At 40.5% G+C, this 19,604-nt stretch overlaps 1 protein-coding gene across 2 annotated transcripts in view; it reads left to right on the top strand.

Annotated features, from left to right (window-relative positions):
- The first annotated feature begins 289 nt into the window (after positions 1 to 289).
- Positions 290 to 19,604, top strand: part of sema6e (sema domain, transmembrane domain (TM), and cytoplasmic domain, (semaphorin) 6E) — a 113,307-nt gene continuing 93,992 nt past the window's right edge. For both annotated transcript variants that reach the window (XM_056762937.1, XM_056762936.1), the window contains exons 1-2: positions 290 to 500; positions 14,257 to 14,349. The gene's annotated coding sequence lies outside the window, so the exon portion shown is untranslated. The remainder of the gene's footprint in view (positions 501 to 14,256; positions 14,350 to 19,604) is intronic.

Raw genomic sequence — 19,604 nt, 5'->3', positions numbered from 1 at the left:
ACAAACACTGTTACAAATCCACATAGTGGAACAAATGCATTCATTTCATGAGGTAACTCTTAATGCTATTACGCCATTGGCCATCAGGGTCCAGCCACGCTAGATGTTTTGGAAATGTACTGGATGGATTATTAGTCATGTACGAGGAGTTCATGCAGGGAACGTTCTGGGCGGGGCTCCTGAAAAACTTTTAAAGAGAAACATCCAAACACTTCGGCGCGTCGCGATTGGATAATCTACATGTCACTCAACCAGGGGGCGTGTTTTAGGAGCGATCGTTGTCAATGTAATAGAGTTTTAGCGCAGTCTTGCTTTTTCATAGGCGGGTGTCAACTGTGCGTGCGCCAAGGGGTTTACCGATGCGATTAACGAAGAAAACAAACCTACCGGGGAAACACTAAACAAAGCATCCGATTTTCTGTTTCGTCCGTGGACGAGCTTCGAGCCTGCTAGGAATCAGCGTCCTATACGCACACAAAGGAACATTAAAAGAAACAAAGGTAACGTTTAACGGGATGTTTTCTTCATCGTTAGAAGTTTGCCGTTTGCGTTCTTCTCCTATTTGATCTGAACCCTGTACCGTGACAGTCGGCGAAGTTTGCGTTGGATGAAAACACAGCGATATTTTGCGGAGTTTGGAGAGAATTTCAGGTCTGTGGATATTGCAGCGTGTCGACATATAGGCAGTTGTATTGTAGCAAACGTCGCGTCTGTGATATGAATTATGGAGCTTGTTAGTTTTGCACGTTTTAGGTGGTTGTCATGCGTATGGACGCACAGATCTGGGCATTGCTCTTTATTGGACATGCTGTGGGTTGTCTGCATTTAATGTTTCTAATGCTGTGACAACGTTGTTGACATCGTATGACTCACGCTGGCCACTTTGATGCCATGGATTTTTTCTTAGACTCGTTTCCAGTTTAACCTGTATTTGCGGTTGCTGTATGTCTTTGTGCGTAAAAGACTTAAGATCCTCACACGAAGCGCGTCCAGTTGTTTGGATCGCACGCGCAGCACTTTCAGTGCGCTAGAGAAACGTATACACGCAGCGTCGTACCCAGCTCCCAAAAGCTTTAAATGCTTTTGTTTTTTTGTTTTTGGTTCTGGTGGTTGTTTAATAACCATGTCCCTATGCACACACCTAAGAGTGCAGTATGTTTTAAACGTGTTCCACACCTGGCAGCTGTGTGCTGGACGGAGCAATTTAAAAGGCTGCGTTATTGCGCGTGCGAACATTTAACGTGGTAATGCTACCACAGTTATTGGCTCTGTTAATACATATTTCGATATTCGATCTCTTGTTAGTGTAGGATGCATTCGGAATATCTATCTCGTTTTGTTTTCTTTGTCTCTTTATGAAGAAAAATGCACGAAGCGCATTTTGTTATTGTGACAGAATGATATCCGTTTCGTGGGGTAAAATAACAAAGCGCTCTTACAGATTAACTGCGTTTAAAGGTACTCAAGAGCCATTGATCGCTTTTAGGCGTTTTTTTGGTCCTTGACAAAATCAGCCATAAGCCAGACCATAGGCAGGATTCATCCCTCCGGCTGCAGGAGGTATATTTCTGTCATCCAGCCCGAGGTTGTCTTAAACCATCTAAGACTTATTAAATAATGAATAGCTCGCGGGGCTATCATTATACATTTTCCTGATTTTCATTTCTTTTTAAAGGCTTGATAACTGTTATTTAATGGGTGGGTTTGCTTCATAATTCCAATATAAGTGCTCTTCAAGCTGTGATTCTGGTGGCCCAAGTACAATGTTAATGAGCTCAAGCATTGTGATGAGCACAGCTAGACACTGAGCTGTTTTTCTTTTAAACGATTTTGTCTGTGTCTCACTTAACGGATTTTAGGACCCTTAGATAAATTAAAATCTACAGTCTCTTTCATGTGTTGTCATCACCCTGTTTTCATGACTGTTGCTCGAGGTCACCGCTGTCTGATTGCAATTTTTGCAAAATGTGTGCTTTGTTTTTCTTGTAGGTATAAAAGAGGTATTTAAGTCACTTAAATGACGATGGGTGAATTTTTGTTGTATACAAGTTCTATATAAATGGTCAGACGGCAAATCGAAGCGTGATGTTTTAGATAATCTCTGGCATTCTGTTTGGTTCGATTGCTTTTCATTTAAGGCAAAACAATCTGGCAACCCGATCTCAGTCCTTCAAATCAAAGTGATCACAGCTATTATCTAGTCCTTGGTTTAAATATTAACTATAATCATTAACCTGCTCATCTTGTGGAAGTTTATTTGCATTTGGAGGTCTCCGTAGTCAGACTAACGGCATTTCCCCTCCAACCTTAAATTTCCCCCTTGTTTTATCTTACCCCATCATGGCTGCCTCTGGGCAGGGGTAATGATGCACAAGCCTGGAGGGTAATTTTATTTCCAATTTCCGTTGCTGTAGTTTTGCCCCAAATGATGTTACGCTAACCGCGTGCCGCGGATGGCTGTGAGCTCGTAATGGCTCTTAGGGTAATGAGAGCTAAAATAGCCTCGGTGCCACGATTGGATCAAAGCCATCATCTACCTTTGTTTTTTTCCTATTTTATCAGACAAAGGCAATTTAGTTTTAAGACTTTTTTCTTGGTTTAGTTATTCACAGCCATTTTTATGATGGATTGAAACTCTGGAAAGGAACAAACGCAAGTTCATTTCCCAACCGAATCGATTCATTTTCGTGAATCTGGACTAAATGGCTACATGTACCTGTTCTAGACTGGCTGTGAGACACAATAGATCACTTTCAATTAGTTACCCTAGGGAGTTCACTCGGCACCATAATAGCCCCTCATATTTCATGTTGATTTGTTGTAACCCATGGCAACAGGGTAGCCAATAGCTGCTAGACATACCTGGAGAGAAGGCTATGAGGCTGTTGAGAGAGGCTGTGGGGCGCTGTAGAGTGGGAGCTGTTTGTTCCTGCCTGGCTGCCTGAGTCCAGTGAGGGGTTTCGTACCCCTAGGGAGTGAATTATTACCTGTCAGACCTGGGGCCTCGGCATCATTTATTACGCAGCCCTTCTTGCGGGGGCAGTCAGTCCCAGCATGGCATCACGATCAGTGGGCCTTGGCCTTCAAACCTGGCTCCCTCTTCCTGGGTGGGTATAACTGTGCCATTCTAGCTAGTAGCTATTATGAACCTCTCACGGTTGCGCTGCGGGGATGTGACAGCGCTTCCGCAAAGAGTGCGGTAGATGGATCGTAGCATTCGCTTATGGGATGTTCTTTAGCAGGTTTATATTTGCTAAAGGAATGCCAAATTGCTCGAAAGGTCCAAGATTACACCTGAGAGTTCGTGATGTATACGTTGGTCCTCCATAATCTGTCGTAATGTATGGCTTTATCATGCTAAACCCTGTTATCCAATTGTTGGTGGTCGACAATGCTAATTTGTCACACATTCACACTTAAGGTAATTCTGCTACTTCTTTGAATCACTCCAGAATCCTAAATCGCATTCATACTGTCTGGAGGCAAGTGGTGTTACTACCAGCAGATCTAGCACGAGGCATCAAATGCCGAGTGAGAAAGCACTGAACTCTATTGAAAAAAAACAGTGATGCAAGCTGAGAGAGCGAGAGCAAGAGCGTGCGTTGGACTTCACGTTGGATGAAATACAGGAATCAGCCCTCGGTTTCCTTCTGCCCTTGGACGGGCCGCCTGGCCTCCAGCAGCTTTGTAAGCATTTTTCTGAAACTTTAACCTCTTGTCAAACATCTCGAGCAGAACCTCAGCAGCCACAGATGGAGAGAACTGGCCACTCCTGCAAAGCACGCTGAGATGGAGCGTGTCCAGATACTACACAAAGACAGAGATATGTTTGCATATTAGGATAGATTAAACAGAGAAGAGAAAAGTGGGGCTGGTGCAGAGTACAACAGCTTTGTTCACTACACACAACATTCCTGGTGTTTCATTCATTTCTGTGCGTGTAATCGGTGACTTGTAGGGGCTGGAGTAAAAACAGATGTCCAAAGCAAGGATTTTTGTTACCATGTCCGCTATATATATATTTTTTATTATTAAATCCTTGTGTCCTTTTGAATGCTTTAGTCGGCCAGGGCAACGAGCACTGTGAAGAAAAGAATATTCAGGGTTGAATACAAGTTAAGCTCTATGGACATTATCTGTGCTCTTGCCACATAGACATGTATTTGTCAACAGTTGGAGGTTTATAGCTTAGAAAGCCTAACAAAGTTCTTAGTTTTGACCTTAGACAATTACTTAAGAAGATTACTTATAGTAGACAGAAAAAGGTGTTTGTTTATATATAGTAAGGAGTATAGCAGGATTCAAATCTTTTTCTGATTTAATTGACAGAAAAGATGCTGTTAAGATGATTTTTTTGGTTATTTTGGTTTAATTTTAGCTATTTATAAATTAAATTTATCAAGTTGTTATGAAATACTTTTTTAAAGAATTATACCATTTTATCGACAAGTGCCGGCCAGAGTTATTTTAGTCTTGTTTTTAGTTGTATTGTTGTTTCATTAATATTTTGAATTTAATTTTTAGTTTAATTTGAGCATGAGCTTTTGTCATTTTATTATGTATAAGCTTATATGTTATATTGCTATAGTTTCATTTATTTGAATTTTAGCTATAGTTTAGTTTCTATATATTTTCAGGTTAAAGTGCTGCTAACGCAACTTTCTATTATTCTTTTAGTTATTCAAATAATATTTAGACCGATATTTAATTTGATTTCAATAAACAGAAATATTATTAATATTAGTAGTAACCTTGGTGCAGGGCAATGTATCTGCTTTAAAAGTATTTAAAGGAGCAATGTGGAGATTTTAGCAGCATATAGAGGTGAAGTTGTGTATTGCATCCATCGCCTCCTCCACCGCTTGCCCCTCACTTTAGTAGCACTACGATGGCTGACACAGGACTAAGATGTCATCACGTTTTTTGCCGAAGGAACATATTTATGAAAGTTTGTCAGTTTGGGGCTACTGTAGAAAGACGGTCTATTCCATGTAAGGGCACCCGCATGTAGATAGAAAAAGCTGGTTCTGAGGTAATATAAGCATAACGCTTCATTATGGGCGGTCATACTTTGTGCACCTCACAGTGTTTCACACAGGATTTTGACAGACTTGTGGCTCTGGTGAAGTCACAAAACTATGATGTCATATGTGACATCATCGCGTTGTGTTTGTGTGGTGTTATCTGTTATCAGTTGTAACTTGTTATCTATTTTTCTTCTACTCACAGATCTGTCACATACTGTATTTTTGTATTGAATGCCACCAGCAGTCACTTTAACTGCTGCTAAAATATATTATTATTATACAATAAAATAGCATTATAGAGCGGCTATATCCTGTTGGCCCTTTCTCTACAATGTGTTGCTATATTATTAACGTGTCTTTGATTTTAAATGCAAGTGACAGCCGAGGGCTCGCACACACATGGAGGTCTTTGGAAGAGAGTGCATGCGAACACGGAAGAGGAGGAAGCGCACGCGCCACTCACACCAAACAAGTCAGGAAAGAGAGAAGATGCGCTGTTTACGCGCTACTTAATCGATCACAGATACAGTCATTATCACGGCTGGATAAGAAAACACATAATGTGACGCCATTAATATAACGCTGAAGTAAATGCATTGTATGGGAAATGCTGCACCTCTAAAGACATAGTTATGTATATTATATTGCATTTAGCTTTATTGTTTTTGTCACTTTTATAAACAAATGTAGATCTACTACATACACACTCATTCTCTGTTCATCACATGAGAAATAAAAGCAAACACTTCTGTCTTGTAAGGACATAAACCCAGCTGAGAAATGGGAGCCAAACGGAGACCGAATATTAACATAATGAAATCACTGACGTGTGTTATTGTTTATGGTTTTTTTTCCCACCCCGATTACAGAGTCATGATAACCCTCTTTTGCTCATTTGAATATTCAGTCAGACCTCCAGGCTCTGCCACACAGACACCTTTTTGTGCCCGTCACATTGGTATGCTGGAATTCAAAGCTAAGCTCGCATCCATGGGCAAGAACACGTCTTTCGTTCGCCAGCCTCCATCCTAATCTCCCTCACCATCCCTAATGCCAACCTGCATTTCGAATGGAGGTCGCGGCTTTCCTTTTTAATTACCGTTCTCCATACATACAGGTTATTGATTGTCTCAGTCCGGGTTGGTGGTTTTGGGGTTGCTCCAGATTGTGCTTTAAATGATCTCTTAATCACTTTATAATGGAACAACTCTTCCTGCCGCATTGATTACCTGCTTGGGCTGGAATTGTAGTGCAGCTTCAACTTTCTAATCTGGTTTTAAAGTCTCAGGGCTCGTTTATAACATGCACATTTCCCAGAATGCCTCGGAAATGGCTTAATTTGAACCCCTCTTTCCCTCGTGGGGGAAGATAAAGCGTTGTTCATACGTAGATAACTTGATGTTGGGTATTATGTAGCCATTTGTGTTGCTTCCATCACCCTCAAATGAATTTAGAGCACGGGATCTGATTTAAGGAGTGTGTGGTTTCGCATAAGCGTTGCATAAAGAAAACCACATTCTCCTGCAATGATTAGCAGCCTGTGAGTGGATCCTGGAACTGAAGATTTTCTTTTTGGAAACTTCACAAAACTCTCAAACTCCCAGAACGGGAGCGAGTAAACACACTTGAATGGAGAGACAAACATGAAGATGTCAGGTGAAAGAGAGCAGAACGGACAGGGAAATGACTTATTTTCAGGTGTTTAGCATTATCGACTTTGTCAAAGGGAAGGAAAAGAAAAGAAAGTGTATTTTGTGTTTTAAATTGGTCGCATGACGGTGACCTTTAAGAGACTGTTGGAATTTTTCGGGGTTTGTTTGTGTTTTGTTTCGCAGTACCTTTTTATAGGCGGCTATAAAGAGCACATCTGAATTGGGCTCATCAGAGTTAGTGCTGGATAAATGACTAGGCTGCTTCACTGCATGTTTTTAAAATGAAAATTTGTATGGCTCTAAAGAGTGAAACGGAGCAGGAAATTACACATTGAAGATAAGGAGATTCTTTCCCCGCGGAGAGGCGGTGGAATCCCGTGGTACCGCAACGCCACACGTCATTCATCCGGGACAGGCAGCTTAACACAGCTTTGATTTTAGAAATTGAGAATTAATTTGCGTGTGTGCGCATGTGGTCAATCTTCAGGAGTTTCAGTGTGACCACCGATACTTGTGGTGAATCGCTTCTAAGACATATTTTTAGATGGCTGTGGCACCAGTGCTTTATTGGAGGTCCAAGGTTTAATTCTTTGCAAGATCTAGTGACGGATATGCAATATAATATTCATAACATTGTCTTTAGAGGTGTATAAAGACCTTACATAATGAACCATATGTTTTTAATACCTTAGAATTACTTATTTCTATCTGCATACAGATCGAAATAATTCCCCTTCCATGGAATTAACCATGTTATTTCTACAGTAGCTCTAAATGGACGAACTGCTCTACAGAGTGCGTTTTGTAAATCTCTCTCGGCAAAGAAGGGAAAACGTGACGTGGTTATGTGTGAGCCATCGTAAGTACTTCGAAAGGGAGGGGTGAGCGGTGGTGCGAGCCATTGGTTGCAATTTGCAACTGCACCACTAGATGCCGCTAAGTTTCATACACCGGAACTTTAGTTGAAATATTTCACAGGGTTTTACAGTTTAAACTAAATATGCTGTAACAAAGCACTTCTGCTGAATATACCAAAATTAAATATATAAGAAAAAATGCTTAGCAGTTGAAGTTTGTGTTATATAGTGTTGCTACGCTCCTTGCCTCTGAAAATAGAAAGTCTAGCGTGACCTATGTAGAAACGGTCAAGGTATTCTTGTGCGGCTCTGTGGAAAAAAGAGTCTGATCTGAGAGAGCTTCAAGCTCAGTAGCCTATGGCTTTGTGTGTCTGAGCCAATTTCTGGGAGTGTGTGCAGAGAACCTGGGTTTTGTTTGGACCCTGTCGAGGTTTACATTAGAAACAGACATCTCTCTTGCTCCGTTTCTGAAAATGCTCTTATAGAGAGCGAGGTTATTTTTAGGGTCTGGCTGTGGAGGCGGGGCCAGGATTAAGACCAGGGAAGGGGTTTAAAATCGCCCCTTGGCCCCCAGCCAGAGCGCTCTCTAACACCCCTCACCCCAACCTCACATTCCTCAAGTAGACTACGTCCCACTGTCAGCCATATGATGACTTAACTGATGTATGTGTGAAGTAACAAAGTTTATGTAAATTACCTGTTTTGGGGTTTTATTCGTTCAGGCTATTTGTGATATAACAGGTCCCAGAAATATATCTCTGCCACAAACACACACACCCGTTGCTGGTGTGGAGCTTCTAGGCAGCTTCATTTGATCTCGCTTTATTGCTTTCTCACATTATCTGTGTGTTGGCCTGCAGCTCATCCCTGTGGAGCAATCTCTGATGTATGAGAAACAACTCGCCATAAACACATTTCAACCACAGAGACTGATATTACCCCTAATGCATTTCTCTCCACAGACGTATATCCAGACTCTCTCTCTTTCTGTTTCTCTCTCGCTTGTCCCTTGTGTCACCATATAGCGATCACAGTGGATATAACTGAGGGGCATTCAAGGCTCCATGAAATAATCAAATCTGCCCTTCGTGTCACCCCTCCCTCCCTCTAGCCCCCTAAAAATATCTTGTATGGTGATGCGATACATTGAATTACATAGAGACTGTGAACGGTGTGTGGCTAAGGGGATTCTGGTGCTGTCTGCTGCTCCAAGGTGTGCCACATGGATTATACATTTACGTGGGATTGAAAATAGGGTTAGCATTGTTTATTTTCATGCCGTAAAGCCCATATGTGCACCATCTGTATTGTTTGGCATTTTTTAGACATATATCATAGTCTAGACTCTAGAGTAATACCAGACTTTTCTCAGGAGGCCTTTTTTTCGCAATTAGCATGTTTCATTATGATATGCAACCATATGCCCTATATATTTGACATGTTAAAAAAGCAGCATGCAGGGGAAACAATTCAATTTGATCTGATGTAAATAAAAATTATCATCCATCTTGAGAAAAAGAGAAGCTTAAAAAAAGGCTTCTAGTAAAGAACCTACAATTTTTCTCTTAATAAATTAATATTATATATTTTGTCCTTGCGTTGTTGTTGGCAACACATGTGCTTTTGTTATTTAAAATAACTTTTGTATTCATCTCCAAAACTATTATAATGTTGAATTTTTGTCGTTCCTTATTTTTAGTCTTGGAGAGAATTTTGGTAGTATATTTCTGACATTGTCACATGGAAATAAACATAACGATAACGTAACATAAATCATAAGCTTTAAATGACTTGTGTGCCTTCTGTGTTAATGCCCATTCACACAAAGTATGATAACTAATAAGAAAACTCTGTTCCAAAAAACAATTACCTTGTGAACTTTTTTTATATGCGAGCCTTTTAAATTTGACTGGATTTTAATTTGCTGTCAACGTTTTTATCAATTATCAGCCTGGAAAAAGGATCCCAAAAATGTTGTTCCTCTGTATTGTTCTTGTTGTAGAATAAACTTTGCCAATCTCATAAATTTGTTATTAATTTTAAAATCTTTATCCTTAAAGTGGCTGTAGCATTAATGTCTGTTGTGTGTGTCCCATAAAGCCAGAGTGAACTTGATCCAGTGATCCTGCATTCAATTTAGCTCGCTGCTTTCATTTTTTTTGGCACTGTTCTCAATTAGCATGATAATAGCGTGTGGATAGACAGGAAGTGCTAATCTCGTTCTTCTGTGACGATCGACAGCTTATTATCATACAGAATGCGCCATCAGTTAAACTAACATGCTGAACTGCTCTATAAATCTCTCATATCACCCACCGCCAGCAGATGGGAAAGGGACAATGGCAAATTGTACTTCACTTTCATAATATTATGTTTCTATAGCGGAAATCGTTTCCACCGCTATTATTCTGTTGTAATAGTCTCCCGGTGGGTCCCCTGCATAAAAAATTGAACCATTGGCACAGCGGAGATCATTGAAGGAAGAGGGAGGGCAATGAGTAAGATAGTGACAGTGGGGGTATATTGAAAATTCAGGTTAGCAGAGGAAAGTATTATGTTCGTCCAAAAGTCACATCTCCTGTTCTGAAATGTTTGTGCTGTTGTTGTTTCGTCAGCTGGAATTGAGAAGGTGTCATAATGCTCCCCTCCCAGCGTGCATCGAGACCACCCTGTAGTGTTGTTTAAGTGAAGATGCTTTTAAAAAAGCATTTGACCTCTGTTAAGCAAACTCTACTTTCACAATCCAACAGTTGAAAGGTCAAATGTTAAGCAGGAGCAGTGTGTTCTGAATACCAAAACAATTGATTTTTCTTCCAGAGGAAAGTTAGACGGAGATAGCCAGGGTCAAACCTTTTGGCCTTTGAGAGAGAGGAAGAGAGAGAGAGCGAGAGAGAGAGAGACAGTGGAATGCTACGGGGAAGAAAGGTGGTCAGACGTTTCGTAAACTAAATCCTGACTTACATCTCTGCTTTTAATAGAGAACGGAAGCCACTCATGCCAGCAACAGCTTGTCCCTGTCAAAAGGTGTTAAAAGGTTTAAGTCTAACACAATGGCCTGAAGCGTCAGAAAGTCCTCAGTGCATCCCTGGTGCAGCAGTGCAATGGACCATGTCACTACTCCTCAAGAATTAAACCTCAACAAAAGTATTTAGACTGAACTATTGAGCCTGTTGAGTCATAACAATTAACTAGAGAATCACAAAGTCAAAGAGCTTTATTTGTGCCCGATGGCGTTTTTGGTGTCGGTTTTGATGCACTGTGAGAACCATGCAGAATTTATAATCTCTGCAAAGTTTGACAAGGCGAGAAACCCAACCATCAGTTAGTCTGAGCATTAGTAAGCACACAACCCAAGAGACCAGAGCCGTATGTGTTTACTGCTGTATGTTTTATTAGTGAGATGAAGTCCGTGCCTTATTTATCTTCAGTGATTCTCCCTGTTGATCTTCTCTGTCTTGGGCTTTATCTGGAATGATGGGACTTAATCAAACTTCAGCCGCTCGGCTCACAGGCGGAAATCAGCGGGCCTCTGCAACAGCTCTGTTTGGACAAAACTCTGCATGAGCGTGCTTCCTGCGGTTTGGATGTCTCTGGTATCTGTCTTTAAATAGATGCTATAAGGAGAAGAAAAATCTAAGCACGTCTAAATACGACGCATGCCGTATTTTTCTCGAGTCATTTACAAAAGCAGCTTGAGTGGGAAGTTGAGAGTGAACTTATTGTTAAAGTTTGAAATAAAACCAAGCCATGCTGCGGCAATAAAATCTCTTTACTATAAATCTCAGTGCATAGGGCTTTGGAGAAAAAATCTTTGATTTGTTTAGTTATAAATGTTTCCAGCATGTTTCCACTTTATATTTCTTTTTTGGACATAAATTTACTCTAGGGCGATTCTTTCTGAATGACCACATGCTCATTTTATTTTAGAGCCGATAAATAAGTTGTGAACTGCATTGGTTGTGAAAACTGGCAGATTCAAACTCCCATTAGTTTAAAATCTGTGAAACCACAAGGGTTATTCACGAATGTTCATTATACATAACACATTATTCAAAAGGTAAACGTATTTATGAATTCAGGGCTTCTGGACCACGGGGTGACCCTGTTATTGGAAGCTCTCTTGTTCTCTTAACCCACAAGCAAGATTACTGCAGGAGAACTGGCTGTCCTTTCATTTACTACACAAAGAGTCTCTTTGGAATAAAAGCACCGTCTAAATGGCAAGCAATTGAATAATGTGAAGGACATTTGGATAATTCAATTATGCTCCTTTTAAATTGAACTGAAATTGCATACTGGAGTCGACAGAGATGCAAGTCTGCCGTTTGTTTGTGTTGCATTTAACCAAAGGAGAAAAGCATTGGACTTGACTCAAAATGGACTAACTGGCAGTAAGACTGGCTGAAATCCCAAAAAGAATCACATAACCTCTAAGTATATGGCTATTGAAGCACTTAAGTTGTTTTTTTTTCTGCTGAAAGTACTCCTGGATGAAGTAAGGCAAAGCATATCTGCATCGTGAACACTTTTAGTATGAGGCTCTTTTTAGATGAAGGTGTTGGAAGAAATAAAGGACGGGTGGTTTAGTTGTTAGCCATTTCCTCTCGGCGTGATCCCCGAGGAGCCGAAGGTGACCAATTGGCCAGAGTTGTTATCAGGGGTTAGAGCTTTAAAAGCCTTTGAGGAATGTTGGCGAAACGCCACCCGTATTTCGCTCCCTAAAGGCTGTGGGTTTACAAAGAGTAGGCTTGGAAAAACATTCTTCTGTTGAAATGCTGATCTAGGATCAGATTTCTTGGACCGCAGCACTGGTCAAACCTCGCAGATTTTTTTTTATTGATTCAGGCACAAATGTACCTTGTGGCGTTGGATCAGGTATTCTGGAAGTAGTTTACACCTCCAAAATATCAGATGTTTTTAAAGAAAAATGGAAATGAGGACAAAATGTAAACGGGACGTTAAATGTTAGGTTTGTTGAACGAAGATCCAGATGCAGACTTGCCCTGAGGAGGATGTCCAGAGGACAGATGGATGATATTTGTGTCAAGCATTGACCTGGAGATCATATCATGGCTGTCGTTTCAAATTCTGCTAAACAAACTCAGTTTCTGCTTTGTAAATATTGAATTTTTGCATAATTGGCACTTTCACACTCTCGGGCTGTCCGTTATAACATCAGCTATATGAAAACTGTTTAACAAATGCAGGTAGCGCTCTATAATTCTCCGAATTAAGAGGCCGCTCTACATGAGCATAACTAATTCACGTTGTCCTGGGGGGATTTGCAAGTTGAAGATCATTGTACAATATTAAACATGGCCGTTATTAGATCAATTTTTCTTTTTTGTAATTCGCATTACTCTCCTGCGATGCAAGGGACCAGGCTGCTTTTCTCCGGCACACGGGGGACCGCGGCACATCTTTATGTAAAGCACAATGGGGCGAGAGGGAAAAAAGAGACAGCCAGATTGGTCGAGAATAAGGCGCAGAAAGGGAGAGAGAGAGTAGCACAGGCGGAGAGGGAGATAAAGACAGACAGACTGACCAGGGGAATAAGATGATGCAAAGAGAAATTCCAGCGGAGACAGAGAGAGAGCGAGACTGGAGATTTGCGGTGAGCTGGGTGCTGTCAGTAAGGAGCTGGCTTGAGCCGGTATCTCATTCTCACACAGCAGATTGGAAGAGCAGATTGCGCTCTGAGATGCCCTGAGATTTGGGCAGCTTCCGTTGGGGGATTTGTCAAGATTTGGATAGAAATCTGCCCATAATGAATGTTAAGTGAAAAGCATCTTCGTCGTCTTCTCTGTAAAAACATTGTTTTCTCTCGGCGTTTGTTGTGTTGGCTTTGGCTCTGTGTCTGCATGTCACAATCCTGAGATATGACAGTCTATCTTCATTACTGGTATATGCAGACCGCACAAATAGAGAGATTTTCAGAACGAAAAGATTTGACATTTTAATAGGCCTCTTTTGTTTTGTATGTGGATACAACGGATCAAAATCTGTTGTGGGTGTGTTTGACTAAATGCTTTTATTCGGCTGATGCGTGATACTAAAGGACCAGCTCACACAAAATAACGTTTTCTCATCCCAATATTGTTTGTGACTTCAGTTTCAGTCAGGTTCTTTCTGTGTGAGCTGTAATAATACTTGAAAAATATTATTAAAAAGATAAAAGATTAGATTTACACTTAGATCCATTAAAGTAATAGCTCTCTCAAAAATAATTTATTATAATTTATTTTGAAGAATGTTGTTAACCGACAACCACTTGGATTGGTTTTGTGTCTGTACACTAGAAGTGAATGGATGCCGACGCTGTTCGGTCACCAACTTTCTTCAAAATATCTGCTTTTGTGTTCTGCAGAGGAAGGAAAGTCATACAGGTTTGAAATGACAAGAAGTGGGATGAACTATCCCTTTAAATCTGAAACTTTTCTGGTTAAAAATATACAAAAGGTCATTAGAAATGTGCAAAGTACACAACCATAATCTTATCGTCTAGGAGATAGCTTACAATAATGATTTATAAATTGAGCTGTCGTGCATATTTTCTTGGGAATTTTTATTTTACTCTACGCAAATGTAAAGTAACTTTTTCCAAAAATTATTTCTCAAACAAACACTGTTTTACAGATTTAAATAATTTGACATAAATTCAGATATTCTGAATTGTGAAATGTATGATGACTGATCCTACTGTGTTGTGCTTGGTTGTAGGTGAATTGTGAAATGCTTCAGCTTCCTCCAGTCAATTGAGACAGCTTGATCACATGACCGAAGCTCTTCTGTCAGATTGGATCATCTTTTGAGGTAAGAAAAGATCAACTATTTCAAGTATTGATTCCCCTATTCGCCTAAATGCTTCATTTCACTTTCCTCTCACGTTCTGCGGCTTGTATTGAAATTTGTTTGTTGAAGTATGGTTGAGCCATTGGACAGACAGTCACTTGATTGGACAGAAAATTGATATATCATTCAACTTTATTATTCTCGCTGGTTTACTCACTCGAGGCTTTTGTTAGGGACGGCGTCTGTCGATTTGTACAGTAGAATACAAATATAATTTTAAAGCAACATCTGACAATCTGTGCGACAATCTGGTTTTGAGCATAAATCAAGTCTCAGGGTGAACAGTCCACAACTAATATGAAGGTTTTGCAGTCTGACGGGGGAACAGGGAGGTGGGCTGAACGGAACGGAATGAAAGAGCCAAACAAGCAGATCTGAGGAATTGAGAGAGATAACTTACGAACAGACAACACAGATAAGACAGAAAGCGTGAGGAAAATCTGCTCGCATGGATCACAGAGCACCTGTGCAGGGTCCTTATACTCACGGCCGCTGTCTGTCTAGATATTCCTCGGCAATCGAGACACCTCCACAACATTCACACGCGATTCCATCCCCGGGCTTCGGCCGATGGTGACAGGGTGCGTCGGCCGGCCTCAGGGAGCAGATGGCCGGCCAGATGCGGTGTTGAGTTTGACCTTGGGCCTCGAGGAAGGCTAAACATCGTAGAGACACTGCTGAGACTCTGCTGTTTCTGAGCACAGCAGAGTCTCACCTCTGTTTTGACAGCTTATGGTTGTTTTATTTAGATGAGCCATATGGAGCCATTATGCCGCTATCGGTTCGGTGCTATCACTATTCCCAATGTAGTTTATCACCCGCTATGTATTCCGACAAAGGCAGGTTTAAATCCCTGCGACTGGCCACGCTGACAAAGGAGATACACCGTAAGATATGAGTAATTAGATTCAACTCTGTGCTCTGAGAAAACGTGTGTCAGAATTATAATTGGGGTCAGGTGATCAGGGGTTGATAGAGAGGATCTTTAGTAAGACAGCTTCGCTCAGATTTATAAACTCGCTGGCATGCGCACGACAGATTCAGCTGGCCTCACCATAGCAGTTTACACTGGTGAGAAGACTCTGAAAAGTTCTGATCGATAAACTTTTTTGTGGATGGTAAACCTAACAGACCAGCATAAACCAGCCTGAAAATAACTTTTTGTCTAGTGTAGTTGTTTTATCAGAGTATTCTGTATAATACACTTAACAGAAGGATGTCTGGTGAGTTTAGTTCAATTATTCCATGTTGGTGAACCCCATCAACGTTCTGTAATTAAAACCAGTTAAACCAGATCTCCTTTTTAGCCCATGTAGGATGCAGAAGCCTAATAGAAACCATCACAGATATTCGTATCGTTTCCATTACAATACCATTATGACCCATTAGCTTTTTACACTATAACCATTACAAAATTCCTTTTTTTGTGTGTGTTTTGGCATTATACCAATTGGACTAATCTGCCAAATATCACCCCACCAATAGGATCCATCACATACCAGTAGACACCATTTAAAGTTTCCATTAAAACAAATACAACTCCCATATTAACCTTGAAGTCCATCACGTTTTCTAATGTGTTTTGGTCAGGTTTTTTTTTTTTAAAGCAGGGAATTGCCTGGTCTGAAAATGTTAATTGACTCATCATATAATTGATTTCAATGGTTTATATATCTGTATTCTTTCCTTATTACTTTGTAGCCTATAGTACCTTATCAATAATGTCAACCATTTTACTTATGTTTTAATTTAAACACGTGCAAGGTTTGTTCTCACACACGCATGCTCGGGAAATAGTTCCTATCTAATCTCTCAATCTTCTTTTGCAATTTGTGCCACCATTCATTCACATTTTTCACATTCGGTTCTATTAATCGAGAGTGACGTCAGCAAGGCAAGCCATGTTAACAGCTATCTTTCCCTAATTGAGTTTTATGTCCATCCAGACGTTCAGGGCACGTTCTGTCCAAGGTACGATTTATTCTTCGTTCTCCGAATATTGCTTATCAAACACGTTGTGACACCACAGGCAAACTGATGAGATTTTCTAAGCTCATCTCATCTCGACGTTTCCATGGAAAGAGCTGAAAAAGGTTTAAAAGTTTTTCTGCAGCCCCATCTACCTGAAAACTAAACGTCCTCCTCACACACCAAATATGACCGCACATCCTCTTATCCCAAAATCACCCGTCATCTCACGAGAGGTTTGTTTGACCATAGGTCAGCTAAATAGGCAGTTGCCAGCAGAGGATGTGGTCCACCATAACTTTTTACTGGTTTATAAATCTTTGCTTGATGGTTTATCACTCTCATTAATGTCAGCACCTGCTGTAGCCGGCTCTGTCTGTCTGCCCGCGGGCACTGCAGCTGTGCACTGCTCTCTGCCCACCAACCATGCCCTCCACCCTTCCGCTGGACCAATGAGAACTTGAAATAATGCGTGTAGGGGGTTTGGCTCGGTCCGTTGGTTGTAAACATGTGTTTATCATGATCCAAGCACGCACATTCCAGGGACGTCAATAGTGAAACAGAGGTTTGAAGGTTATGCAAACAGAACTTCTGATTAGAAACTCATTGGCATTCCAGATGTAGTCCTCTTGGGTTGTTTTGGTGAGAAAATATGAATATGGAGTTAAAAGAAGGAGGAAAATACCGTAAGAAGGGGTCAAGAACTAAACCAGTATCGCCCTGCTCCTTCTGTTCTTTTTCACAAATTGGTTTCTTAGGACCCCCTTTATTAGACTTTGTTTGTGTGTGTTTTCTGCTGGCTTTCGTTTTTCCGTTAATCCATCAGCGCTTGCATCGGGGGGAAAACTTCTGTGTTTGGAGCCAGGAAGCACCTCCTGGTTCATCTGTGTCCCTTAATCCTGAGAGCAGCCATGCTGGTGAGATTGCAGGCCCCTTAGAGTTTCTCCTTCTGGAAACTTCAAAGTCAGGCGTTGGAGATTTGGAAAACAGGGAGGCAAAGTCTGCGGGGAGCCAGCATGCAGGTCAGCCCAGATCTTTAGCCGAAAGCCCCTGGTTCAGTGTAGGTGGATCTGAGGCTCTTAGCATAGGCAGATGGAGACGGAGGATTAATCCCCTCCACCACCACCACAACACGTTTTTGCATTATGAATGTCCCCCTTTTCTTTCTTTAGCTTTTCTGAAAAGACAGGACGGGGGATATAACCCTGGTACATGCTTTTGTGCTATGCCATTAAACATTCACTGTTTCTGTAGAGTACATTTAAAGACTTTCTTGTTTTTGGAGGGGGTTTTCATGACAAACAAAGCAGAAAGATGACAGGAAGTGATGGGGAGAAAAGAAGGAAGGGGGTCGGAACCAAGAGGGTTAGATTTGGCTGGTTAGCAAATACTATTACACCATCTGGGCCCATAAAGCATTTTCCACTGGCAGCCGTTCAAAAATATTTCAAAGTATTGTTATAAAATGATATAATTTATTAAAATTTAATATATATATTTTTCCAAATGGATTGGTTAGTTGCCCCAAAAATAATATAATGTGTCTTTTTACTCATAGGTGTCTTATTATAGGGTGTCTATTGGTAATACTAAAGGCCTTATAGCGTGTCTTTATTACCTATTTGCAGTGCAGAGCGTACTCAAACCTTCATCTCCCGCATGAGCATCACAGCGCAATGTGCAAACCTCTAAATCCTGTTTAGCATTTTTATATTAAGTGTAAGCCTCCGCCTGAGGCAGAACATTGGATAAAACAAGTCTTTCATTAAGCTGTAACTCGTCTGGTGAAATCCACAGCTTGTTCACTTTTAATACCTGGCCAAGAAGAAAGTTAGTTTGGATGCGAGGAAGCACCGTGACGCATGTGTTTAAACCCTTGCCGTGGAGAAGGCAGGGATTCCAAGCTCTGTGCTGTGAGGATTTTTCAGTATGATTCTGAAACACAAAGGAGTAGCAAATTCCTGGAAATGAAGTGAATGAGGTTAATACAGGCTGATTTATGCAGAAATCCTTGAGGATGACATTTGTTTTGTTGCACACAAAATGTAAATGAAGAAGAGAGCCTTGCGTCAAGATGTCTCTGAGGGAGGCAGTCACTGTGGAAAGGCAGATCTGAGATCAGGTTCCATCTCATCTTCTATAATCATTGACTACAAAGCAAAACAGATCTAGAAATAACGCTTTTATAATGATGTATAGTGAGGTTCAGAAGTCAAGGAGCTCATAAAGTCAAATTATACATGTTTTATTTACAGATACGTATTTGCCAGGTGCTTTTAGCAAAAGTGACTAATGCTGTATTTAAGGTTTACATTTATCACGATTGTGTTGTTCAGAATTGAACTAACAATCTTGTCGTTGTTAGTTCCATGTTTTATCAGATAAACTATAGAAACACAGAAAATAAAATTGAAGGACCTTGATTTGTATATGTAAAGCTAAAAATTATTATGATACAACATGAATAAATATTTATCTAGGTTAAACATAAGACTCAAATAGGCGAGTCTGTGACATTCACCTTGCTAAAGTATTTACCATTTACTCATCCTGTTATCATTTTAAGCTTGTGTGATTTTCTTTGTTCTGCAAAAGATAAAAGAAGATATTTTGAAAAATGTCGATAACCAAAAGCAATGCCCACAGTTTTCTGTTACCAACATTTTTCAAAATATCTTCTTTTGTGTTCTGCAGAAGAAAGAAAGTCTTACAGGTTTAAAATGACAAGAGGGCGTGTAAATAATAACATCATTTTAATTTTGAGGGTGAAATATCCCTTTAACTTTTTAAAAAAAGACTTGTACCTTGAATATTACAAAATGGGAATTCTAATTCTCCTTCTCTCTTTCGGAGTGTATCTATTTTTGTGCATTTCTTGGATTGGTTTGCCATCTGAACTCATGGAAATGCAGTATATTCCGTTTTACAGGCTTATTCTTCCAATGAATCGTGACTTTAGGCTCAAACCCTTAAAGAACGGAGCGTCAGTCCTTTAGATGCCAGAACTGTCTCGACAAAGACATAAAGAGCTGGAGAAGTCTCATCACCAATCAGATCCTATAAAAGCAATTAGCTTAACTGGAGATGTGGTGACAGCGCTCTGGCTTGCTGAGGTGATGTGAATCTCCTCGCTATAATTTCCCTCAGACAGACGGAACACCTTGGGAATTTAACTTAATGTACTTCTGAAATGTTTGTTAAAGTAAACAGCTCTTGTGCTCATTAACAGCAAAACAATGGCCCCCTTA

Source organism: Triplophysa dalaica, chromosome 12, assembly GCF_015846415.1.
Source record: "Triplophysa dalaica isolate WHDGS20190420 chromosome 12, ASM1584641v1, whole genome shotgun sequence".
Lineage (NCBI taxonomy): Eukaryota > Metazoa > Chordata > Actinopteri > Cypriniformes > Nemacheilidae > Triplophysa > Triplophysa dalaica.
Note: the sequence above shows the minus strand (reverse complement) of the source record. Positions and strands in the feature narration are given on the sequence as shown.